The sequence below is a fragment of the Rhinoderma darwinii genome, chromosome 4 (assembly GCF_050947455.1).
Source record: "Rhinoderma darwinii isolate aRhiDar2 chromosome 4, aRhiDar2.hap1, whole genome shotgun sequence".
In the NCBI taxonomy this organism is placed as follows: domain Eukaryota; kingdom Metazoa; phylum Chordata; class Amphibia; order Anura; family Rhinodermatidae; genus Rhinoderma; species Rhinoderma darwinii.
Window position 1 is genome coordinate 162,326,271 of NC_134690.1, and position 27,065 is coordinate 162,353,335.

At 41.2% G+C, this 27,065-nt stretch overlaps 1 protein-coding gene across 3 annotated transcripts in view; it reads right to left on the reverse strand.

Moving 5' to 3' along the window:
- LOC142760908 (lipoma-preferred partner homolog) overlaps positions 1–26,635 on the reverse strand; it is a 184,222-nt gene extending 157,587 nt beyond the window's left edge. For 2 of the 3 annotated variants that reach the window (XM_075864087.1, XM_075864085.1), the window contains exon 1: positions 26,243–26,635. The gene's annotated coding sequence lies outside the window, so the exon portion shown is untranslated. Of the gene's footprint in view, positions 1–18,147; positions 18,198–26,242 lie in introns of all 3 variants that reach the window. The other variant, XM_075864086.1, reaches the window with a different exon arrangement.
- Positions 26,636–27,065: the final 430 nt, after the last annotated feature.

A 27,065-nucleotide genomic window follows, 5' to 3' on the forward strand; every position in this document is an offset into this window, starting at 1 on the left:
TACGCCTCGTGTGAACAGACAAACGTCTGCCCATTGCTTTCAATGGGCAGATGTTTGTCAGCGCTATTGAGGCGCTATTTTCGGACGTAATTCGGGGCAAAAACGCCCGAATTACGTCCGTAAATAGGCCGTGTGAACATACCCTTACGAGTGTCACAGACGCCTCGTAAATTACGAGGAGGAGCATTTACGTGTGAAACGAGGCAGCTGTTTTCTCTTGAAAACAGTCTGTCTTTTCACACATAAATGCCTGCTATCGTGTGCACATACCCTCACGATCACTGCTACAGGTAAATGAAGGTATACGAGCGCAGATCAACTTTCTAGATCACTGATCGCCACTCATTACAGATCGTTTATCTGCCATCAGAAGGGACGGACATGATACAACCTATTTACAAATGTCCTGGGCCAAATGATCTGTCATCCTGATGCCCTTAGGTAATGCATATTAGTGCTGTGTGTGCCATTTACACTTGGAGGGCTCGCTGATTTTGACCATCCTCCATGATCAAGGTGGACTTTGCAACAGTCTGACACCACTGACCAGTGAGATTTTGTTCAGATGTTGCAGATTTTTTAGTGCTATACTTGTGGATGGGATTTTCAAAACCAGAAAGAAATCATAAAATATGCACAGGAAAGTAGATCTCCCAAATAGGATGTGAAAGCGGGTCAACCCCCAAAAGTCAGTGATTCAGGTCTTAGCGAACGATACAGCTGCTCTGTATACAGGATACAAAGCAGCAGTATCTGAAAAAGTAAAAAGAATGCTTCATAAAAACGGATTTGAAAGTTGCAACAAACACACTGACTGACATTTTTAGAAAAAAATAAATAAAAAGAAATTACTTTTGAAGGTGTACATAGCCTTTAATGCCAGAGGAGGTTTGGAGCTTTGCAGTTATTAGTCAGCAGAGCGTTGGCGACTAATGCACTCTGCGACACTGCTCTGTAATTTTACGTGGTTTATAAACGTTTTCACTTTACATTAATACCATTCACAGTTAATCATTGAATATCTAGGAAGGAGGAAATTTCACAAAATGACTTATTACAGCGGTGGCATCCTATTACAGTATTAGCCCTTATTCACACGACAGGGTTTCCCGGCCGGGTGACGGGCGTTCATAAATCGGCTGTCACCCGGCTGCATTAGGAACAATAGACCCCTAATGGGGCTATTCACACGACCGATTTTTTGACGGCCCGGGAAACCAGGCCATCAAAAAATGGGACATGCCCTATTTTCGGCCGTTTACCCGGCCCCCATAGAAGTCTATGGGGCCGGGTAATACACGGCCATCACCGGAATGTGTCCCGAAACATGGCCATGTATTCCGTCGCTCGCGCTCTCTCTCCTCCTCCTCCTCACAGTGCAGAGTGCATGTGAGGAGGAGGAGGGTCTTTTTACGCTCCCTGTAGAAGTCGGAATCTCCAATACCCGGCCGGGGATTGGTGATTCCGCTATAGGAAAAGTGAGTGACTACGCTGTCCATATATAGACACAGCGACGTCACTCACTTCTGAAGCGGAAATCCCCGACACCTTGGCCAGGGATTCCGCTACAGGAGAAGTAAGTGACTACGCTGTCCATATATGGACACAGCGACGTCACTTCTGAAGCGGAATCCCCGACCCCTTGGCCGGGGAATCCGCTACAGGAGAAGTGGGTGACTACGCTGTCCATATATGGACACAGCAACGTCACGCACTTCAGAAGCGGAATCCCCGACCCTGTGGCCGGGTATTCCTCTCCAGGAGAAGTCAGTGACTAAACTGTCCATATATGGACGTTGAAGTCAGTGACTTCTCCTGGAAAGGGGGGGGGGGGATGGGTGCAACCTACAGGGGGCTGTGTGACATTACCTGCAGGGGGCAGGGTGGCATTACCTACAGAGAGCTGTGTGTGGCAACAAATTGAAATGAAATTCATCAGATTTTAAAATGGACAGGGAAAAAAACAGATGCAAAATGGGTCAAAATCGGCAACATGGCCCGGAACGGAATCGGAACGGATGCAAACCGGCCAGGAAAAAACGGCCGATTTTATCGGCCGACACTCGGACCCCGTCGTGTGAATGAGGCGTTACACTTGACTTCATGGAGGTCTTTAAAATGAGCCATTCTTTGGGCTCGTCCACACGTAGCGGAATTGCTGCGTATTTTCCGTCCGAAATTGCGGACGGAAAATACGCAGAATACATTAGCAGCAAAGTGGGTCAGATTTAATAAATCTCATCCACATGCTGCGTAAAATTTACGACCAGAAATTGACACGCGGTTCGTATGTTTCGTACCGGAGCATGTCAATTCCTGCTGCGAAAAGTGGACTGAATTGCTGCGTTTTTCAGAGGAGATGTCACCATCCCCCAGCATTGAGAAAAACGCCGCAAAATACGCATCATTTGCAGCAGTAAAAACCGCCGGAAATAGTGCGGTTTTTCTGCAGTGGAAATCCTGCTAGTTTCTGCAGTAAGGCCTAGTTCACAGTTTTTTTGCAAGCAGAAAATTCTGCCTGGAAAAATCAGCTCCGGTTTTATTGCACAACACGCGTTTTTTGCCACGCTTTTTCACCTCTTTCAAGAAGAGGCAAAGGAAAAGAGCGTCAAAAAGCGTCGCGGCCGTCTGTGGCAATTTTTTCACCCTCCCATTGATTTCAATGTAGTTTTTGAGGCGGAAAGCGCCTTAAGATAGGTCATGTAGTTTTTTTTCCCCCGCAAGCGTTTTTCGGCCGTTATTTGGCGCAGTTTTTTTGTATTGAAGTCAATGGCGATGTATGGACGACCCTTTGTTTGCATAGGTAAAACGTATAGATTTTAGTCACCATATATGGAAAATCTTGACTTTACAAAGTTTGATTTAGCTCAAGAAAAAAAAATGACGTATTCTACAAAAAACTTAGCGTATATTACAAATGCATACGTTTTTGTAACTATAAAAACGTATACGTCGTCGTACACCACAAACATGCGCACAAAACGAGATGTGAAACAAATACAGAATTTAAAGCCAATAAAAAAAAAAAAAAAGTTAAACAGGGACAAAATGGTGCCAAATAAATATACTGCTATATGGCTGAGTTCACACAGGGCGGATACGTTGTGTAAAAGCACACAGTATTTGCCCAGGTCACTGCACGAACAAACAAAAAATAAATAAAAAAAATAGTGGAGCAGTTTTCTAGTCAGAATGTCCGATGCGGAAAACTGCACATTAAAAAAAAAGTCATACTTACCCGTAGCCATGGTGACGCATCCCTCTGCCATCCTGCTGTCCCACCTCCTGCAATGACATTTCATCCCATGTGAAACTTCATCCCAAGAGGTCGGCCTTGATGAAGCTGCACAGAATTCTGGGTACGTTTTTTTCCTGAGTAGTAATTTTTGTGGCGCAAAAATAGCAACTATATTTGTTGAGGGTTTTATATCCCCATTGAATTCAAATCGGGAAAACCCGCAACAAAAAAGGAGCGATTACGCAAATACAATGGAAATGCTGCAGATTGAAAAAACCGCACCGCAGGTCAATTTGAGTTTTTTCCGCTTATCATTCACACAGAATGTGGATGAGATTTCTTCAAATCTCATCCGCTCTGCTGCGACTGTATTATGCTGTGGATATTCTGCAACAAAATACGCTGCAGAAAATCTGCAGTATTTACGCTACGTGTGAACCCGGCCTAAGAGCTCAAATATCAGATGCAGTATGGAGTAGGAAAAGCAGAGAGAAATACCTACAAAATTGAAAGTGTGTAAGTTTCATGAAATAATACCCGAGAGGAGAAAGGTGCGGAGTCTCCACGGGATATAACAAGAAATCCCACGCACCAGCCGGCAATCACTGTCCAAATAAGCCATTTACAACCCCATTTCCATAAAGGAATGATCACAACAGCACAACTGTCAGCAAATTGCTGGTTTGGTTAGCAAGTTTTAATAAACCATAGGAGCAAACATATTAATAAGAAAAGGTGATTTCCTCATGACTCGCTTGATATTCTGTACAGTCTGGAGAGCAGACGTGAGAAGTAAAATGTGTAGTTATTACAGAAATGACGGCTTCATTATTACGACTAGTCTGAGGAAAACCTCATAATCACTTATGGATTTTTCTAGACCCTATAGACACACAAGCATGCAGTTCAATATTGTTTCGAAGGTAATTCCTTTACGGCTCTCCAATAGGGGTCGACCGAGCTAACCAAAAATAAATCACGTAGTCAAATCGCAGTTTATAGCCGTGATCACTGGAGAAGTACAATGTTTTGCTGCGATTTTGCAGTAAACTTGCAAAAAACGCAGCATTTCACCGTAAAAATCGATAAACCAAGATTTGACCGCACCGTGTGAATATTCCCTTATGCCTCATGCACACGACCGTTGTGCCACGCAGGCCATTCACTTTAGCGGGGTGAATCGGGTCGTGAAAAACATGTCCCATCTTTCCTCGGATCACGGATGGGACTCGGACGGCACACGGGACAGAAATGCTGGAAATTTTCCATGCAGAAAATCTGCAGCGGATTACAGTCCCAACTATGTGGATAAGGCCTCATGAACACGGCCGTGCATTTTCAGATCGTATAAAACACATGCTAATCTATGGGCCAAAAAAATAAATAAAAAAAAACAGGACATGCCATTATATGGTCCGCAATTGCAGTCCGGGCTCATTGAAATCAATGCACATTTTGTGTGTGCACGGCCCGGGAATGCGGACAGCCCGCGGATGGCACTGCTGCCCGTCCATGCCATAAACACCGACCGTGCCCACAGCTACGGTCGTGTGCATGAGGCCTAAGATTTGAACAAAGCTCATGCTGCTGAACACTCTCCGTTCTTGATATTCACCACGGTTTTCAGCCCTTCCAAAAGGTAGAAGGGGTGAAATCCACAGCAATGGCTGCACATAACACTAAGGGTATGTGCACACGATGAGAGGCTTTCACGTCTGAAAAGACAGACTGTTTTCAGGAGAAAACAGCTGCCTAGTTTCAGACGTAAAAGCTCCTCCTCGTATTATGCGAGGCATCTTTGACGCTTGTAAATCTTGAGCTGCTCTTCCTTGAGTTCAATGAAGAACGGCTCAAATTACGTCTGAAAGAAGTGTCCTGCACTTCTTTTGACGAGGCTGTATTTTTACGCGTCGTCGTTTGACAGCTGTCAAACGACGACGCGTAAATGACAGGTCGTCTGCACAGTACGTCGGCAAACCCATTCAAATGAATGGGCAGATGTTTGCCGACGTATTGGAGCCCTATTTTCAGACGTAAAACGAGGCATAATACGCCTCGTTTACGTCTGAATATAGGTCGTGTGAACCCAGCCTTACAGATTTTCCTGCGGCAAATCAGGAGCATTTGCGATTGATGTGAAACAAGCCATAGGGTGTATTCACACATGCAGATTTTTTTGTAGCAGCGGTTTTACAGTATACCTTATCCGCTGTGCTATAGGCTGAACACATTCTGCCTTAAATAGCACACGTATTCTGCTGGCGTACTTTCAGGTCAACTATAAGGGTATGTTCACACGCAGTGTTTTCAGATGTAATTCGGGCGTTTTACGCCTACAAACATCTGCCCATTGCTTTCAATGGGTTTTACGAAGTTCTGTTCCCACTAAGTGTAATTTTACACGTCGCTGTCAAAAGACGGCGCGTAAAAAGACGCCCGCGTCAAAGAACTGCATGTCACTTCTTGGGACATTTTTGGAACACTTTTTCATTGACTCCATTGAAAAACAGCTCCAATAACGTCCGTAAAATAGGCCGCGGAAAAAACGCGAGTGGTTACAAAAACGTCTGAAAATCAGGAGCTGTTTTTGGGCGAAAACAGCTCCGTCATTTCAGATGTATTTTGCTACTGCGTGTGAACATACCCTTCGGAATATGGGTTTCTTGTTGGCCTTGTAGAGCTGGACAACAACAAGTCCACACGTACAGGAATTTTTGCTAATTTCAGCTGCGTATTTGCGCAACTAAAATCTGCAGCGTTTTACAGTGCCGGACATGTGATTTTACAAGCCTCATCCACATGCTGCAGACTTTTAACATGGAAATAGAAAGGAGTTTAAAATTCGCCGCATTTCAATTGCGTTTGGACCCGGCCTAAGGGTAAGTTCACACGCTTAGCAAAATACGTCTGAAATTACGGAGCTGTTTTCGCCTGAAAACAGCTCCTGATTTTCAGACGTTTTTTTAATCAAACTCGCGTTTTTCGGCCATTTTTGGAGCGGTTTTTCTATAGTCCATGAAAAACAGCTCCAAAAACGGCTCAAGAAGTGACACGCACTTCTTTTTCTCGGGTGATTTTTTACACGGCCATTTATCAAAACAGCCACGTAAAAAAACGGCCCGTCTAAACAGAACACCGTTTACGGCCGAAAATAAGCAGCGTGAACATACCCTAAGAGTCACCGTGAGGTGTGATTATATCCTTATCCGAATGTTCTCGCTTATCAAAGCAGCTATTTCACACAAAAGATGTAAATTCAGAAATCGCCATATAAGAATTGCTATACCTTTCAAGTTATGGGGCAGGAAGTGGTTTTTTTTTTGGTTTTTTTTTAAAGATCTAAAATGAAGAACGAAAGGCACATGTACCACATTTATGCAGCAGCTACTTACAATTTTGTTGCAGCTGCAACAATTTAAACTTCACCTGTTGACAAACTAACGTCCCATCAATAATATTTTGTGCCAAATATCGGTTTTCAGCGTCCAAGCACTATTTTGGGAATTTGTGCTAATTACAAAAATAATTCCATCTCTGTTACTGGAAACCATCACTTAAGGCCTAGTTCAGTTTTTTGCAGGCAGATTTTGACCTGCCTGCGTTTACGGCGCAATTTTCCCGCAGCCATTGAGGACCGTGGGCAAAAAAAAAAAAAAAAACGCTTGGAAACGAGCGCTGGAGTACTGACCGTTTTTTTTCCCCCCGCGAGTGTCTAAGAGCCGCCTGGGGAAAAACCACATCTGTCTCCGATTGAAAATCAATGTAGGGTGATTTCGGACGTTTTTTGGAGCAGATTCCGACGTGGATTCCACGTCAAAATCAGCGCCAAAGAACTGTCCTTTCCTTACAATGTATATGTCGAAATGATCTCTGACGGAAGGCTGCAATGTATGCCACTCTATAGGTGTAAAGTGGCATATGTAACACATTGATTCCCATTGTCTAAAACACATCGTACATGGTATACTTTTTTTCTTTGGTTACCAAATGCCGCTGATTAAAAAAAAAAAAAAAAAAAAAAAGCACTGAAGTCTACACGTTCCTATACAGCAAAAAAATTTACGCTGACCCATACCAGCCCAGTGTATGCCAAAGGGACACTTTTGGCATATGCCAGTGCAAAGGGTCCCAAGGATATGTTCAGCATTTGTGCCGGGAGCTTTCCCAACACACATCGTACATAGGGCAAAAACTGGATGTGAACATAGCCCGAGTTGTTCAATCACTTTCATACAGATGATTTTTCAGTAATTTTACGTATACATTTTCAAGCATTATAAACTAGCCTGAAACTAAGCTAGGAGTGTTAGGACTCCAATATGGCGTTCATCACTTTGTAATACAAGTTTGCGTGGTGTTTGTCGTTAAATTGTCAGGCATTACCACGATTCATGCAGGACTTCAAGGTTTCTCTATGGGGAGGAGAAGTCACACAACAATGTTGGATTTTCCAGAGATCACAAAATCATAGGCGCATAAAGCACCACGTAAACGTGCGATTTCCTAATTTCCATTTGGAAGGTAGAGCGTAGACATCTTGTCTATTGATTGTCATCTGTAGCTCTCCCCCCTAAACAGACAGATGTAAGCAACGCGCTAAATATAAGTGAAAGTCTGAGTTCATAGAAGGTGATTTTACTAAGACTCCCAAGTATCACGCATTACTCTGATGGTCTATACCAGGGGTGGGCAAACTTTTTGACTCGCGGGCCACAATGGGTTCTAAAATTTGACAGAGGGGCCGGGCCAGGAGCATTTGGAGGGAGTGTTTGGGCCGGATATACTAAAGCATTAAATGTAGTGTGTGCAAACCTCATAGCACAGTAAGAACACTACAACCCAATTTATTAACTGTCTTTCAAATGTGAAAAATAGCCCTTATCAGTTAATAAATTTGTCTCAAGGAATATGCAAGATATGGCATTTACATACTATTTCGCAGATACTGGGAGGAGGAAATGTAAATAGATTAAAATAACATACGCACTGTGATTTATCAAGAAAAAAGTTCTGTTGACTCTGTAAATTAGCTGCCAACCTCTGAGCAGTAGCCGCCCGTTCTTGTGTTGACTGCTTGCTAGCATAGTTTGCATGCTTCGTGGCAAAGTGACGGCTGATATTGTACTCTTTGAAAACCGAAGGGCTTAATGGTGACGTGAAACGAAGTGAAAATTAAAGTGAAATAAAGAGAAATACGCGCCACATTAACCCCTTAATGACCGGGCCATTTTGCACGTTAATGACCAAGGATTATTTTTTGTTTTTCCACGGTCGCATTCCAAGAGTCGTAACTCTTTTTTTATTCCGTCGACATTGCCGTATAAGGGCTTGTTTTTTCCGGGACGAGTTGTATTTTGTAATTGTACCATTTTTAGATGCTTATAACATATTGATTAACTTTTATTAACTTTATTTTAGGAGAGAATTGAAAATAAGCAGCTATTCCAGCATTAATTTTCACGTTATAAATTTACGCCGTTTACTATGCAGCGTAAATAACATGTTAACTTTATTCTATGGGTCGGCACGATTACAGGGATACCAAATGTGTAAAGGTTTTATATGTTTTTTCTACGTTTGCACAATAAAAACCCTTTTAGAAAAAAATTACTTGTTTTTGCATCGCCGCATTCCAAGAGACGTAATTTTTTTATTTTTCCGTCGATGTGGCCGTACGTGGGATTGATTTTTGCGGGACAATGTGTAGTTTTCATTAGTACTATTTTGGGGTACATAGGACTTATAGATTAACTTTTATTTTATTTTTTATGGGGGGAATGGGAGAAAAGAGAGAATTTTGCCGTTGTTTTTTTGCGTTTTCTTTGGACGCCGTTCATCCGGCGGTTTAATTAATGTGTTCATTTTATTGGTCAAGTTGTTACGATCGCGGGGATACCATATATGTGTATGTGTGATTTGTTTTGACCGTTTTATTAAATAAAACCACTTTTTGGGGCAAAAAAGTAGTTTTATTTGACTTTGACTGTAATTTTTTTTATTTTTTTTTTCACAAACTTTATTTAACGGTTTTACTTTTTTTTTTTTAGTCCCACCAGGGGACTTCACTATGCGATATGCCGATCGCATATATAATGCTTTGGTATACTTCGTATACCAAAGCATTATTGCCTGTCAGTGTAAAACTGACAGGCAACCTGTTAGGTCATGCCTCTGGCATCGCCTAACAGGCAGATGCTGAAGACAGACCTGGGGGTCTTTGTTAGACCCCCGGCTGTCATGGAAACCCGACGGCGACCCGCGATTTGTTTGCGGGGGCGCCGATCGGGAGACAGAGGGAGTTCCCCCCTCTGTCAAACACATTAAATGCCGCTGTCACTGTTGACAGCGGCATTTAATGGGTTAAACTGCCGGAATCGGCGCGTGCTTCGATTCCGGCAGTTGCAGCAGGAGCCAGGCTGTGTATAACAGCCGTGCTCCTGCCGCTGATCGCGTGGGTAAACTGTCAGTACCCGCGCGATCACAGGACGGATATATCCGTCCTCCTGCGCGAACTAGCAGCTGCTGAGGACGGATATATCTTGGACAAGTTCGGCGGGCCGGATTAAAAAGCCTAACGGGCCGTATGTGGCCCATGTCTGGTCTATACCTATGCTGAACTTGCTTAATAGTTCACCCATAAAAGGCTGGTGGTACACTGAAGATGTAGTGAACGTGACCTGAAGAATCATGATTAAGTGTCACTCGTGTATGCCATGAAGAAAAGGACACCAGCTTAGAATATTGTCTAAGTGCAAAAAAAAAAAATGCCCACAAAGCATCTGCCAACAAAATTTGTATAAAATTAACAAAAATAAGAAAAAACAGTCATACATATTAGGAAGGAAAGGCAATGTGGGCTGGATACAAGCAGATGTTTAGAGATATACCAGCTAAAGCGCCATTTATTTTTAACCATCTGCATTTTGTAAGAACACGGAACTGGAGAAGTTAAAAGGAAGTTGTTCATTGATTCAAGGGTCAGGTTGGCATATTGGAGAAACAGAGTAACAATCCAAAAATCAAAATGAGGAAAAGAGAAAGAAATGATATAGGCCAAGCTGCTTAAGTGTCGCTCCCATCTACAACATTTTGCAGGAGATTCCCCCCACATTGCAATGCAAAGGGTGAACAAAATTTGTGTGCAACAAATGCAGAACTTGCAGCAGATTTACAGGCTATTTCCATAGCAGGATTTGTCCGTTACATGTGAACATATTAGATTGCAAGCTCTATGGGGGCATGGACCAATGCAAGTAGTTTTTCTATATATGATATTGCAATGTAAGTAACTTATTTAAGGTTAATAAAGAAAAACATAACTATACAGAAGACAAGAGGATATTATCATATGGGTGGAATATGTTGTGTATCATGGAATAACAAAATATCACAAACAGTTTGACCCCTTCCCGACATTTGTCGTATGGATACGTCACGGAAAGCCCTAGATACGAATAAGCATCTAGAGAAATGTCGTTCACCTTAAACACAGGTAGCAAAGTTTTCCACAGCACCTCACAAATGGACTATAAATAATTATCTGCTGCGTCGCTATCCAAAGAGAATTGGGTTTTATCTCCATAGGTAGTGCAATGTATTAGAATAAAAAAAAGAAAAGAATCAGACAGTTGGACCTTCAAGTCCCCTAGAGGGACATAGAAAAAAAGTGTAATAAAAGTATTACCATAAAAAAAAAAAAAAAAGGGAAAAAAATAAATAAAGTTTTAAAAACAGAGTAAAAGTTTCAAGTAATAAAATCAAACAATCGCCCTTTACCCTTATCAAGTCCTTTATTATTGAAAAAAAATTAATAAACCATACATATTTGATATCACTGAGAACTTAACGGCCTGAACTATAAAAAAAACATTATTCCAAGCCATGAAGAGCGTAAAAAAAATAAGCGTAAAAAAACGACACCAGCATTTCTGTTTTTTGGTCACTTTGCCCTACAAATTTTGGAATAAAAAGTCATCAAAAAGTCGCATGTATCCAAAAACGGTACCTATAAAAACTATAGCTCATCTCGCAAAAAACAAGCCCTCATACAGCTCCGTTGACGAATAAATGAAAACATTAGGTTTCTCACAACTTGGTGACAGAAAACATACATTTAAACGAGTCATTTTATTGTGCAAAAAGTTGTAAAACAAAGTGCTATAAATTTAGTATCACCTGAATCTGACTGATACACAGAAAGTCAACATGTAATTTATAAATGCATGGTGAACGCTTTATAAAAAACAAACTATGTCAGAATTGCAGTTTTTTTGGTCACCTGACCTCCCCAAAAAAAAAAAAAAGGATAGAAAGTGATGAAAAAGTCGCATGTACACTAAAATGGTACCAATAAAAACGACAGCTCTTCCTGCAAAAAAACAAACAAAAAACAGCCCTCATACCACTACGTCTATGGAAAAATGTAATTAGTTAAGGCTCCAATAAGTCAGGAAATAAAAAATATGCAGTAGTGCAAGCCCGAGGGGAACATTTCTTCTGTTTCAAGAGGCAATTTATCAAGGCCCTAAAGTTAGGGAACCAGGAAGGGCCCAAACATATCCGCTGGAAGAGACGGTGCCCGTATTATACCAGGACAACACTTCCCAGCAAAATTCCACAAACTGCAAAGGTGCAGAGTGTTGACCAAAAGGGGGATAAGTAAAGACACCATTTATCAGTGCAACTCCAGCCTGTGCATAAAGGATTGCTTCACAGCGTAACAAATATTTATGGATTATTTTATCCTTTTTTTTTACCCCATTATTATACCGCCTGACTATGCCCCTGATGTACTCTGCCCGGCATACATGTGCCCCCCACATAATCTGAAATACCAGTAATACTCCAAACAAAACCACCACCAAGCAAAATCCACGTTACAAAAGCCAAATTGCGATCCGTCCCCTCTGAACCCTACAGCGTACCCAAACAGCAGTGTGTGTGTGTGTGTGTGTGTGTGTGTGTGTGTGTCCAGTGGCACAAAATATTTGTCACTGAAAGGGCATATCTAGGGAAAAACGTAAAATTTTACTTTGCACCAGCGCAATCATTTATGGAAAAGACCTGTGGGGTGAAAACGCTCACTACAGCCCTTAAAAATGCCTTGAGGGGTATAGTTTCCAAAATGGGGTCACTTCTGGGGGGGGTTTCCACGGTTTTGGCCCTACAGAGGATTTGAAAATGCGACATTGCGACTAGAAACCAATCCAGCAAAATCTGTACTCCAAAAGCTAAATGGCGCTCCTTCCCTTCTGAGCCCTACTGTGTGCCCAAACAGCAGTTTATGACCACACATGGGGTATTGCCGTACTCAGGAGAAATTGCTTTGAAAATGTTGGGGTCCTTTTTCTCGTTTAATTTGTCGAGAAAATTAACAATTTTGAGCTAAAGCTACTTCTTATTGAAGAAAAGGAATTGTTTTTATTTTCACTACCCAATTCTCATAAATTCTGTGTAACACCTGTGTGGTCAAAATGCTCATTACACCCCTAGATGAATTCCTCAAGGGGTGTAATTGATAACTCCCAGTTAATGACCGAAGGGCTGGTTCCCGTTAGACCTTCCAAATTTGAAACTTGTTAGTAGAGGAAGGATTAGAATCTAAAACTTAACTTTTAATATAACCCATATAAAATGGAATATCAATATAGTATTGTTTATACGGTTGTATTATTGGACACACACACACATCAATATCTATTCACAGTGATGAATGCAGGGTTATAGTTCCTTATGTATATATATATAGCAGGGTAGGCTTGGATCGTATGAGCTTGAACAATGGCATTCTGTCTGTCCCTTAAGCCTCACTCTCAACCCTCACTGTTGACAACACACCGGGCGCTCGCTCTGAAAAGAACGACCCTGTTGTCTCTGGAACCTATCCCTAATATTGGCCACTGCCATATGATCTGCTACACTGCTATGCTCAATACCTCCCTGACAAACCAGTATGTAACTGGGGAGACGCGTAGGAGCTGGAGTTTCAGTTATGGAAACAATCACAATATTAGGGATAGGTTCCAGAGACAACAGGGTCGTTCTTTTCAGAACGAGTGCCCGGTGTGTGGTCAACAGTGAGGGTTGAGAGTGAGGCTTAAGGGACAGACAGAATGCCATTGTGCAAGCTCATATGATCCAAGCCTACCCTGATATATATATATATATATACACACACACACACACACACACACACACACACACACAAGGAACTATAACCCTGCATTCATCACTGTGAATAGATATTGATGTGTGTGTGTCCAATAATACAATAGTATAAAACAATACTATATTGATATTCCATTTTATATGGGTTATATTAAAAGCTAAGTTTTAGATTCTAATCCTTCCTCTACTAACAAATCCTTAAGGGGTGTAGTTTCCTAGATGGAGTCACTTTTTGGGCGGTTTACCTTTTTTGGTCCCTCAGTGGCCTTGCAATTGCAACATGGCCTCGGCAAACCATTCCTGCTAAATTTGAGCACCAAATGGCGCTCTTTCCCTTCGGAGCCCTGCCGTGTGTCCTAACAGCCGTTTATGACCACACGTGTGGTATTGTTTTACTCAAGAGAAATTGCTTTACAAATTTTGTGGTTCTTTTTCCCCTTTAGTCCTTGTGGAAATGAGAAAAATTAGCTAAACCTACATTTTCTTTGAAAAAATTTAGATTATAAATTTGACGGCTTACTTCCAATAATTTCTTCAATAAACCTGCGGGGTCAAAATGCTCACTATACCCCTATATAATTTCCTTGAGGGGTGTAGTTTCCCAAATGGGGTCACTTTTGGGGAGTTTCCACTGTTTTGGCACGGCAAGAGCCCTTCAAACCTGACATGGTGCCTCAAATATATTCTAAAAAAAGGCCCCAAAATCCACTAAGTGTTCCTTTGACTGAGACCGGTGCTTCAGTCCTATAGCCCACTACGGCCACAGGTGGGATATTTGCTAAAACTGCAGAACCTGGGCAATAAATATCGAGTTAAATTTCTCTAGTAAAACTTTGTTACAAAAAAATTGATTAAATACGAATTTCTGCGAAAAATAATAACATTTAATTTGTACATTTCACATCTACTTTGCTTTAATTCCTGTGAAACGTCTAAAGGGTTAAGAAACTTTCTAAATGCTGTTTTGAATACTTTGAGGGGTGAAGTTTTTAAAATGGGGTGACTTATTGGGGGTTTCTAATATACAAGTCCTTCAAAGCCACTTCACAACTGAACTGGCCCCTGTAAAAATAGCCTTTTGAAATTATCTTCAAGATGTGAGAAATTGCTGTTAAAGTTCTAAGCCTTGTAACGTCCTAGAAAATAAAAAGGAAGTTCAAAAATCGATACCAATCTACAGTAGACATATGGGAGATGTTAATTAGCAACAATTTTGTGTGTTATAACTGCCTGTCTTACAAGCGGATACATTTAAAATTTAGAAAAATGCAATTTTTTGCTACATTTTGGTGTTCTTCACAATTAAATACTGAATGTATCGAGCAAATTTTGCCAGTAAAAGTCCAATGTGTCACGAGAAAATCTCAGAATCACTTGGATAGGTAAAAGCATTTCGAAGTTCTTACCACATAAAGTAACACTTCAGATTTTAAAAATGAGGCTCTGTCAGGAAGGTCAAAAATCGCCAAAGAGGGAAGGGGTTAAGCAAGGTCAATAAACTACAATGCCCTTACAAAGTGAACATGAGATAAAACCCAATTCTCTTTGGATAGCCAGATAATTATTTATAGTCCATTTGTGAGGTGCTGTGGAAAACTTTGCTACCTGTGTTTGAGGTGAAGAACGACATTTCTCTAGATGCTTATTAGTACATTATTAGTATCTAGGGATTTCACTGGAAGCAATCCGCCTCCCATGACCATGATGTTTTCAAAGCAGGTATTCCCACATGCTTGGTTTACTTTGGTTGCTTAAGTTTTGCCATTCGAACTGCAGCGGAGCGGTCTAAAATGTTAATTTCTGAAGGCTTTCTATTTGATCCATTCTGTGGAGTCTTCAACAGCCAGGAAATTACAGAATGAACATTCAATATCGTAACGCAAATTATACACCTAAAATAATTTGCATACAGGCTCATACACAAGCTGACTCCGATGCGTGGAGACTGCATGGCTCCCCAGTACAGAGCCGCATGGTCTGCAAGTACTGCCATATAGAAGGCATGGAATTTAACCGAGAGGAGGGTATAGTAGAGGCCACATGCAGATTTATGGCAGTCCGATCACAGCACCGTACAAACCTGGGCCTTAAAGAGGCTCTGTCACTACATTATAAATGCCCTATCTTGAAGATAATATGATCGGCGCTGTAATATAGATTACAGCAGTTTTTTATTTAGAAAAACTATCATTTTTGACTGAGTTATGACCTATTTTTGCTTTATGCTAATGACTTTCTTAACGACCAACTGGGCGTGTTTTTACGTTTGACGAAGTGGGCGTTGTAAAGAGAAGTGTATGACGCTGACCAATCAGCGTCATACACTTCTCTCCATTCATTTACTCTGCACATAGTGATCTAGCCAGATCACTATGTGCAGTCACCTACACACACATTAACATTACTGAAGTCTCCTGACAGTAAATAAACATCACTACCAGCTAGGAAGTGATGTCTATTCAGAATCCTGACACTTCGCTAACGTCTGTGTGAGATTTACAGCAAGGCACAGTGTCATGATTCTGAATAGACATCACGTCCTGGCTGGTCGTGATGTCTATTTACTGTCACAGTGCACAGCTGTGTCTCAGTAGCAGAAAGTGAGCAATTACAGCACTACCTTAACCTTGTAATAGAGGGCCATACAGGCAGCTGTAATTATGGGCCACCTCTGTGAGAGGGGAGAGGAATCATGGGAACAGTAATCCTTTACATGGTAATCCCGCCCACAGCAAGCTATATACAAATGAAGAAAGTGCTACATAGAGCTGAGCAACAGTGAAAAACAACAATAACTACTTTTGATCTATAGTGGAATCATCTGGTAAGCAATCAGACACACCGGTATAAAAAATAAAATAAAACCAGTAGCACCCATTGGGTGGCAAATTTGCGGGGCAGGCTAGGAGTGAAAAGCTGTATGCATCTATATGAGATCTGAGGCACAGTAGAGGCGCCATGCACTTGAACGGGAGCCCTACATAATGGAGGAGTAATACAACCGTGTACATGAGGCCTTAAATATTTTAATTTGTTATACTGGAGAGTGCTATACACCCTGTGATGTATAACCAGAACATTAAGGTCTTAAATGCAGTACTAAATAATAGGACTTCATAAAAGCATTCTTTGAAGGGAAAGAGAATGTTTTGGTTTTTTTTCTGACAAATGGCTATACAGCTCTGACTAAAGGTTTACTGAAGAAAGAAATCAAGATTCTCTTCAGATCGGTACAGAACGTAGCTGTCAGATTACTTTTTATACCTAGTTTTTCAGACACCATAAGATGCCCTAATGTTCTAGACCAAGAAGTGACAGATGTGCTGATAGTTCTGATACATTGGGTCTTGTTTTATCAGTCTCCCCTTATTCCGCTCGATTTTTCACAGGCCTGTCTAAAAATGGATAAGCATGCTTATTTAGATAAGGCCTACCTATACGGTAAACGATAATTTGCAGATAGGAGAAAGCGCAAGACAGGAATTAAATAAGAGGAAGATTCACAGATAGCTAGGACAAAAAAAAAAAAAAGACAATGAACTTAGTGAAGACAAGTTTACAGTTCCAGGACTGGATGATAAAATTATTAAAACAGCATACTGAACAGAACACGGGCATCTTTAGAGGATGGCGCCCCACCATGCATTGCAACATTGCAAAACTGCTTTTATGTGAAAAAAAAAAATGGCAAGAATGCTGCGGTCCAATATAAAGAAAAACAGTCACATTCCTCAAAGACAGGCGTTCGCCAGATGCGCAGGCATCCGCCGACAATCTCCACAGACTTCTACATAATGGGATCCAGCACACAACAGCATATTAGGAAATTCCTTTCATCTGTCAGAAACAGAATCTGCCGGATAATTAAACATTCTGGGTCATAAGACTAGAATAATGTACAGCCAAATGTGACAACATTGTAACAAAAAAGGGGTCTTCTCATTGGTTAACTCTTCGATTAGGCCCCATGTACACAAACGTATTTTTGCGGCCGCAATTCACCCATAAATCTGCGGGTGAATTGCTGCCCCATTCATTTCAATGGGTCCATGCACAGTACCGTAGTTCCTACGGTTCGTGCATTGTCTGGGAGCCTGGACCGCAAAAAGATAGGACATGTCTTATTACTGCTGCATTTTGCGCTCCAGGCTCATTGAAATAAATGCACACGGCCAGCTTGCGGGTGGCCGCGGGTGACACTCCGCGGCCGTCAGAGCCGCAAATCACAGCCCGTGCACACCACTACGGTCGTGTGCATGAGGCCTTACAGTTTGGTTAAATTCTGGATTACGCAGTTTTGTTCAAAACCATAACAATTTCTGGACCCTCAGAATACGGATTAAGGCCCCATGCACATGACCGTAAAATTGACCGTAATTACCATCCATAATTACGGGCCCATTCATTTCTATGGCTGACGGACACCTTCTTGTATGCCGTAGAAACCTGCCGAAAATAATAGGACATGTCCCATTTTTTTATTTTACTAACCATGCTCCTATACTTTACAATGGGAGCACGGCCCGTAAAAAGGTCCGGCTGTCCGCGTTACAGGTCGTAATTACAGGCACGGTCGTGTGCGTGGAGCCTAAAGGAATTTAACTGTAGAGCATGCCTAGATCACCATCTCCAGGAAAAATCTAGGTCAAACTGCAAGCGAGCAGTTTAAAAACATGGCTCAATATCTAACACCACCTAGGACTGATACAGCACCTATAGCCTGCAATGGGTCAATACTGTACCTTAGGAACAGAAGGTTGAGACAGGCTTCACCACGTCATTATACGCATTGCTAGGGGAGAATACAATACAGGTGATTACAACGGATCAATAGGGACTCTACATGAAGCTGTACAGAGTCCATGCGACGTAACGTTTAGGCAATTTTCACACGGCTTATATTTAGGCTGATTTCAAGAATTAATCCAGGCATTTTTGAAGATTATTTTAAAAAGTGTTTTCTATTTTAGCAAGCGTTTGTTAAAGGGTTTTTTGGTGTGTCAATGGGAAGTAAAATCAGCAAGTAAAACACTTCAAGGGTATGTTCACACGCAGTGTTTTCAGGCGTATTTTGGGGCGTAAACGCCTTGAAAAACCAACAAACAGCTTCCCATTGAAATCAATGGGAAAACCGGCGTTTAACTCAGACGGGAGGTTATTTTACACCGCGGTTTTAAAAAACGGCATGTAAAAATGCACTGCATAAAAAGAACGAGCATGTCACTTCTTGAGCCGTTTTTGGAGCGGTTTTTCATAGGATCAATTGAAAAACTGCTCCTAACACCGCTTAAAAAAAAAAAAAAAAAAAAAAATAACTCAAAAATGGCTGAGAATTGGAGGCGGTTTTCCCTTGAAAACAGCTCTGTCATTTTCAGCCATTTTTAATTGTGCGTGTGAAGCTACCCTAAGAATGGATGTCACTTCTTTTTTACAAGGCATTTTTCAATTCAGCAGCATATAAATACATCTTGTATTTTACACTAAAATCAATGGGAAGATGTTTGCAGGAGTATTTCAAGTGTATTTTGGGGCGTAATACGAGCGTTCGAAATACACCTGAAAGTAAGCCACGTGAACATGGCCTTAAACAACGTCCAGACTTCACAGACTATGCATCCAAATTTGCAGGTGTTCCATTTCTGGTAGATTCCGGTTTGCTACCACGGCTTTATGTACTGTACTATATAGAAGCATTTTAAGGACAATTTCATATCACAGACATGATGCTGGACTAGAGGACTGGATATTTTTGCTTTCCACCAGAAATGTAGGCTGGGGACCGCTCTAGAATTCCTTTATAGGTCATCTACAGATTTAGTTGTACCCGACACAGATTCTACTCTTCTAGAATTTATGCTTCATTTGTACCCTGAAACGTCTAGTTCTCTGTGGCTTTCGGTTATTGCTAGAAAGCTATTTTTTTTTTTTTAGAAGTTGGCACATAGCATGTGAAAGAATACCAAGAATATCAAGAAATGAGTGTCAGATCTCAGTGCCAAACTTTCTGTATATGATTTACCAAACACTTTCTCACCAAAAACGGTAAAAACTAGTGGATCAGACTTCAATTTACACTATTACTTTCCTGTAATGTCCCTTTTGTATGATCAAAGCAACAAAAACACGCACTGAAATATAGTTCAACAAACATTGGAGCGGGAACATGAACATAAGCATCCTCATTGTATAGTCAACAGTGTCTGGCCAAAAGTCTAACCAGATCAGAAAACTTGTGGAGGGAATACATATGGGGGAAATTATTTTCAGTCTTAACCTAGAGAGCGCTGGATTAAGATTCGCCTATTTTAAAGCGGCTCTGTTAACATATTATAAGTGCCCTATCTTGTACATAATGAGATCGGCGCTGTCCAGTTGTCCATTAAAGAGACTGTCACCACATTATAAGTGCCCTCCTACATAAGGAGATGGGCGCTATAATGTAGGTTACAGCAGTGCTTTTTATTTAGGAAAACAATCTATTTTTACCACTTTGAGCGATTTTTAGCTTTACGCTAATGAGTTTCTTAATGCCCAAGTGGGCGTGTTTACTTTAGACCAAGTGGGCGTTGTACAGAGGAGTGTATGACGCTGACCAATCAGTGACCAGTCAGCGTCATACACTCCAATCCATTCATTTACAAAGCAGCATCGCGTTCTTACTAGAACATGATGTGCAGCCACATACACAGACATTAACGTTAATCAAGTGTCCTGATAATGAATATACGTTACCTCCAGCCTGGACGTCATGTGTATTCAGAATCCTGACACTTCTGAATCTTTTCTTTGAGATTTCTAGCAAGGGAAACGAAATCTCACGAGATTACGGAGGTAAACAAGATTTTGTTTCCCTTGCTGGAAATCTCACAGAAAAGATTCAGAAGTGTCAGGATTCTGAATACACATGACGTCCAGGCTGGAGGTCATGTGTATTCATTATCAGGACACTTGATTAACGTTAATGTCTGTATGTGGCTGCACATCGTGTTCTAGTAAGATCACTATGTGCAGTGTAAATGAATGGAGAGGAGTGCATGACTGATTGGTCACTGATTGGTCATCATGCACTCCTCTGTACAACGCCCACTTGGTCGAAAGTAAAAACACGCCCACTTGGGCATTAAGAAACTCATTAGCATAAAACTAAAAATCGCTCATAAATTGGTTTAAAATAGGTTGTTTTTCTAAATAAAAAGCATTACTGTCACCTACATTATAGCGCCGATCTCTTTATATAGGAGACAGGGCACTTATGTGGTGACAGAGCCTCTTTAAGAAAGTCATTAGCATAAAGCTAAAAATAGGTCATAAACTATCATTTTTGACTGAGTTTTCTAAATAAAAAACACTGCTGTAATCTACATTACAGCGCCGATCACATCCTGTACAATATAGGGCACTTATAATGTGGTGACTGAGCCTCTTTAACAAGACATGCACGCCACTTAATAAACTCAGAACATCTCTGGCCGTGCGTGTGCCAGAAATTCAAATCTACGCCAGCTATGTGCTAGTGTAGATTTGCGCTATAATTGACACCAATTGTTGATTTATATGAGGGCTATAGTGGCTGGGCAGGGAACTATTGTGCCAACGCTATGCACCCTCCTAATAAGCCAACAGCAGAATCTGCTGTACTGCACATGCACGGCCACCTATATCATACCTATGGTGGGCAGAGGATCATGTGTAACCAGATAGGAGGATATCTAGTGAACTATGCATGTTTAAGAAATTTATCTGTAATAGGTTTATTAAGACTGGGCGTTTCATACGCCAATCTTAATAAGAAAGAAGCTGAGGTAAGATGCGACAAAGTTAATAAGCTGTGCACCCCTCTTAATAACTTTATAGCATTGCCGGCTATCCGTGCGTCACTGAATGAAACCTATGCCAGCCTGGAGCGGTCATTTCCACTATAATTTATGCCAGTCTCTGCCTTAAGTTATGGTAAATACGGTTGGGCGCAGCTCTGGTTAAGACCCACCCACTTTTTGAAACTGCAAAATTTGGTCTGTTTGAAACATTTCTACACCAGAAAACTTGCGTAGAAATGTTGTCCAATCCCCCCTATGTTTGGGTTGGAATACACCTTTAAAGGGGTTTTCCACCTTCTGACAACGGATGACCGATCCACCGGATCGGTCATCAGTATATCATCGGTGCTGGTCCGACACCCGGAATGTTAAACCGCTCCAGTGGCCTGTGGGCAAGGGATGTTATGGCACATAATGCTATTTACGGAGCCGGAAGCAGTTGGCTCCGTACATAGCATAGTGGCTGTGCTGCAGGTCTGCTCCTATTCATTCGTTTTTCACGGCCGATTTGACACATGTGCGTGTGAAAAAAGACCTTAACCCCTTAATGACCGGGCATGTTTGTACCTTAATGACCAAGCCAGATTTGTCAAATCTGGTATGTCTGACTTTATCAGAGAATAACTCTGTGAAAGTTTTGAATATCCAAGTAATTCTGACATTGTTTTTTCGTCACATGTTGTACTTTATTTTAGTGGTAAAAGTAGACTGATACGATTTGCGGAAATTACTTAAAAAATAGAAAAATTGAAGAAATTTTGTAAAAATTACCATTTTCCCCTATTTTTAACTGCAATATGTCACATATGTACACACATACTGTACAATTTTTTTAATTAAATATATATTTCTATCTCTTTACTCCATTTTGGCAGCACTTTTGAAAAAATAAAATAAATTTTCAGCAATTTAGAGGACTTACAAATTAAATAATAATTTTATAAATTTTGAAGTACATTTTGTTTTCCGGCACCAAGCCAGGTTTTCAGAGGCTCATAGGTCTCAGAGTGATGGAAACCCCCACAAATGACCCCATTTAAAAAACTAGACCCCTTAAGGTATTTACCTAAGGGTATAGTAAGTATTTTGACCCCACAGTTTTTTGCTAAATTTAATACATAGCAGGTGAAAAAAAAAAAAATTCACTTTTTTCATAAAAGTATCAGTTTGAAAACCAATTTCTTTGTAAAGCGACCATGAGAATGAAGAAACACACCACAAAATCTATCACCCTGTTTCTCCTGTTTTCAAAAATACCAACATTGTGGCCCTAATGCGCTGCCTGGACACACGGCAGGACCCAAAATGAAGGGAGCACCCGGAGGCTTTCAGGACTCATATTTTGCTTGAAAATGTTTTAGGCCCCACTGTACATTTGGAGAGGCTTTGAGCTGCCAAAACGATAGAAACTCCCAATAAACGACCCCATTTAGAAAACTAGACCCCATAAGGTATTTATTTAGGGGTATAGTAATTATTTTGACCCCACAGTTCTTTGCTAAATTTAATGCATAGCAGGTGAAAAAAATAATAATTTAACTTTTTTCATAAAAGTATGTGTTTGAAGACCGATTTCTTTGTAAAGCGACCATGAAAATGAAGAAACACACCCCAAAATCTATCACCCTCTTTCTCCTGTTTTCAAAAATACCCACATTGTGGCCCTAATGCGTTGTTTGGACACACGGCAGGGCCCCAAAGGAAGGGAACACCCGGAGGCTTTCAGGACTCATATTTTGCTTGAAAATGTTTTAGGCCCCAATGTACATTTGGAGAAGCTTTGAGCTGCCAGAATGATAGAAACTCCCCATAAACGACCCCATTTCGAAAACTAGACCCCTTAAGGTATTTATCTAGGGGTATAGTTAGCATTTTGACCACACAGGTTTTTCGCTAAATATATTGAAATTAGTCTGTAAGAATTAAAATGTACTTTTTTTCTGAAACAACATAGAAATGTTTATTATTTACAAGGCATAACGAAGAAAATGCACCCCAACATTTGTAAAGCAATGTCTCCCGATTACGACAATACCCCATATGTGGTAATAAACTGCTGTTTGGACCCACAGCAGGGCTCAGAATGGAAGGAGCGCCATTTGGATTTATGATTTTGCTGGAATGGTTTTCGGTGCCATGTCGCATTTGCAATGCACTGGAGGGACCAAAACAGTGGAAACCCACCAAAAGTGACCCCATTTTGGAAAAACCTTCAAGGAATTTTTCTAGGGGTATAGTGAGCATTTAGACCCCACAGGTCTTTTGCAGAGTTTATTAGAATTAGGGCGCGAAAATTAATATCAAAATTTTTTCCACTAAAATGTTGCATTTTCTCATTTTCACAAGGGATAAAGGAGGAAAAAAACAACCATTTTTTATAAAGCAATTTCTCCCGCGTACGGAAATACCCCACATGTGATCATACGTTTTTTTCATTAGAAATGAATTAACCCTTTCAGGACTGATCCATTTTTTGCTTTCATATTTTAGATTTTCACTCCCCGCTTTCCAAGAGCCATAACTTTTTTATTTTTCCATCAATAGAGTGGTGTGAAGGCTTATTTATTGCGGGACAATCTGTAGTTTTCATTGGTACCATTTTGGGGTACATGCGATTTTTTTTGATCACTTTTTATTCAATTGTTTTGCAATCCTGAGCAAAAAACAGGAATTCTGACACCGTTTTTTTAGTTTTTTTTTTGCGGCGCTCACCGTACGCAATAAATGACATTTTTAATTTATTCTGCGGGTTGGTACGATTACGGCGATACCATATGTATATAGGTTTGGTTATTTTTTTTAGCGTTTGCGCAATAAAATGACTTATTTATAAAAAAAAAATTTCTGTGTCACCATATTCTGAGAGCCATAATTTTTTAATTTTTTAGTCAAAAAAGCTGTGTAAGGGCTTGTTTTTTGCGGGACGGATAGAAGTTTTTATTGGTACTATTTTCGGGTACATGCGACTTTTTGATCACTTTTTATTCTTTATTTAGGGAGCGGTGGTGACCCAAAAAATTGCGATTGTCGTAGTTTTTTATTGATTTTTTTTGGGGTGTTCATCGTGCGGGAAAAATAACATTATAGTTTTATAGTTGGGTTCGTTACGAACGCGGTGATACCAGATATGTGTACTTTTTTAACGTGTTCATTTTTTTTCTATAATAAAAGTCTTATTATAGGAAAAAAAGCATTTAGTGTTTATAGAACTTATAACTTTTATTTTTACACTTTTTTTAAAACATTTTTATTACTTTTTTTTACTTTTTTAACTTGTCCCACTAGGGGACACTTAGTCTTGCAGCTTTGATCGCTGCTAGAGTACATTACACTACACTCGTAGTGTAATGCACTCCAACTGTCATTGTGACGTGACTGTCACACTGACAGGAAGCAGAGGAGGAACGGCCGGAGGCTGTTCCTCCGAGGCTTCCGTGCATGGCAACCCGGAGGTCATTATCTGACCTCCGATTGCCGTGACAAGCATCGGTAGCCCCCACGATCACTTCGTGGGGGCTGCTGATGTGCTTCAAACCACTTAAATGCGGCGACGGCAATCCGTCGCCGCACTTAAGGGGTTAACTGCCGAAATCAGCGGCGATGGTCCGCTGTCCGGCAAGACTGATGTCTCAGCTGTCGGGGACAGCTGTCAGCGCGGGTCTGTCACTCTGTGTTTACACAGAGTGACAGTTTGAAATGCGGACGAAAATGTACGTCATAGTGCGGGAACTAGCAGCCGACCATGACGTACATTTTCGTCCTTGGTCGTTAAGGGGTTAAACTTTTTTTTAGCTGTACAAAAAAAGTAAAAAATAAATAAACATAACTGGTATCGCTGTGTCCATAAAAGTATGAACTTTTACAATATAACATTTAACCCGCAAGGTGAACGCTGTAAAAAAAAAATATATATTAAAAAAAAGTGCCAGCATTGCTGTTTTTTGGTCATCTTAGCTCCCCAAAAACATGGAATAAAATGTGCTGAAAAGTTGCATGTACCCCAAAATGGTACCAATAAAAACTATAGCTCACCCTGCAGAAACTAAGCCATCATACCACTCAATTGAAGAAAATGTAAAAATGTAAAAGCAGTAATTATATATATATATTTGGTAGTCGTAATTGTATTAACCCGTAGAATAACGCTAACATCGTTTTACTACACGCTTAACAGCTTAAAAACAAAAAAAATTATGACAGAATAGCCGTTTTTTGCCCGTTTTACCCCACAGAGAATTTTTTTCAGTTTCCCAGCTCGTCCCACAAAAAACAAAGCTCTCATAAGGCTACGCCGACAGAAAATGTAAAAAATTTTTGAGCTTTTGGAGGGCAGGGAGGAAAAATTGGCCTGGTCAAATGGGCACATCTGGATAAGGTTCACGTTGTGGTGCTCGGATTGGTTATCACTTCTCTCCCTCCACATAACACCTAGGGTGGAGTCTAATGTGCGAAAACAAAATTCTAGTCATCCCGCTGGACGCTCCATCTGCGTTACATTTCCAATAATACATGTACATTGGGGAATCGGCTGTGGTGCAGTTTCCTAATATATTCTACTGGGTGTTCTAAAGGAAAGTCTGACATTTTAGGCTCATAGGACGAGATTTAAAAAAAGACAGCGTGAAGAAGTTGCACGCGGCAACCAATGAGATTACAGTTTTCATAGAAAGCAGCACTGTGATTGGCTGCTCCACTTTGCTTTGCACAGGATCCTACAGATCTCCCCCTTTGTGTAGGATGACGTGCTCTTATCCTGGACCGCATGTGACGTATAAGCTGAAGCTCCTGGCACAGAGTTATGACATGTGACGGTCACAGACACCTCTAATGATGGACTGCCTCGGGGCTGTGTACTCTTCCTCTGGGATCAGCTCTGCCCTGACTGACAACGTCACCACCTATCAGCTCTTGTCTTCCGGGCGCTGCACCGCATTCCTCTGCACACAGGCCCCTCAGCGAGCTACAGGCACACAGGACGCGGCTCTGCGGGGAGCCAGGAGAGCGGCTCGTTCATTGTTACCTGAGGTGCCGGGAGTGTCAGCGCCGGGTGTCACTTCCAAGTTCACCGGTTAGCAGAAAAACTTCATGCTGGTCACCATCTTGGATTTCCGGAAACAGGGAAGGGACCCCGGCTTCTCCCTGATCATGTGACTAGACCACGCCCTCTTCCCACCCTTCCCTGACTAATGCTCCCTTATCGTCTCCAGTACTATCTGTCCCCTCACTATGTTCTGAGTGCACAGCTGTGACGGGGCCGAGCAGACGGTCAACAACGGGCATACTCCCCGCTCCCGCTTTTTATGCTGTGGACACGGCGAGTCTTAGCGGCCAGGAAGGTGGCCTCCCGCGAAGTGTGTATGTCACAACTACTACAATGTACAGCACCCCCTTCCCTACGTTCACAGGTCTGAGCTGCTAGCAATGGGCCTACAGCATAGGATGTACGTACAAGTGTCAGTGTTGCCCAATCAGGTTCCAGTTTTTATTTTTCGAGCTTAGGTTTGAAAACGAGGGTAGCAATCTGATTGGTTGTGGAAGGAACAGCAGATTCTTTCTGCACTACTGTCTCTGTATGAAGTTTCATGTGATTGCACACATACACTATATGGACAAAAGTATTGGGACACCAACAAATCACTCCTACACCATCCCATTCTAAATCCACAGGCCATAATATGGAGTCACCCACCCCCCTTGTAGCTAAAACAGCTACTACTCTTCTGGGAAGGCTTTCTACAAGATTTTGGAGCTTGTCTGTGAATTTTTGCCCATTCCACCAGAAGAGCATATGTGAGGTCAGACACTGATGTTGGATGAGAGGGTCTGGCTCACAATCTCTGTTC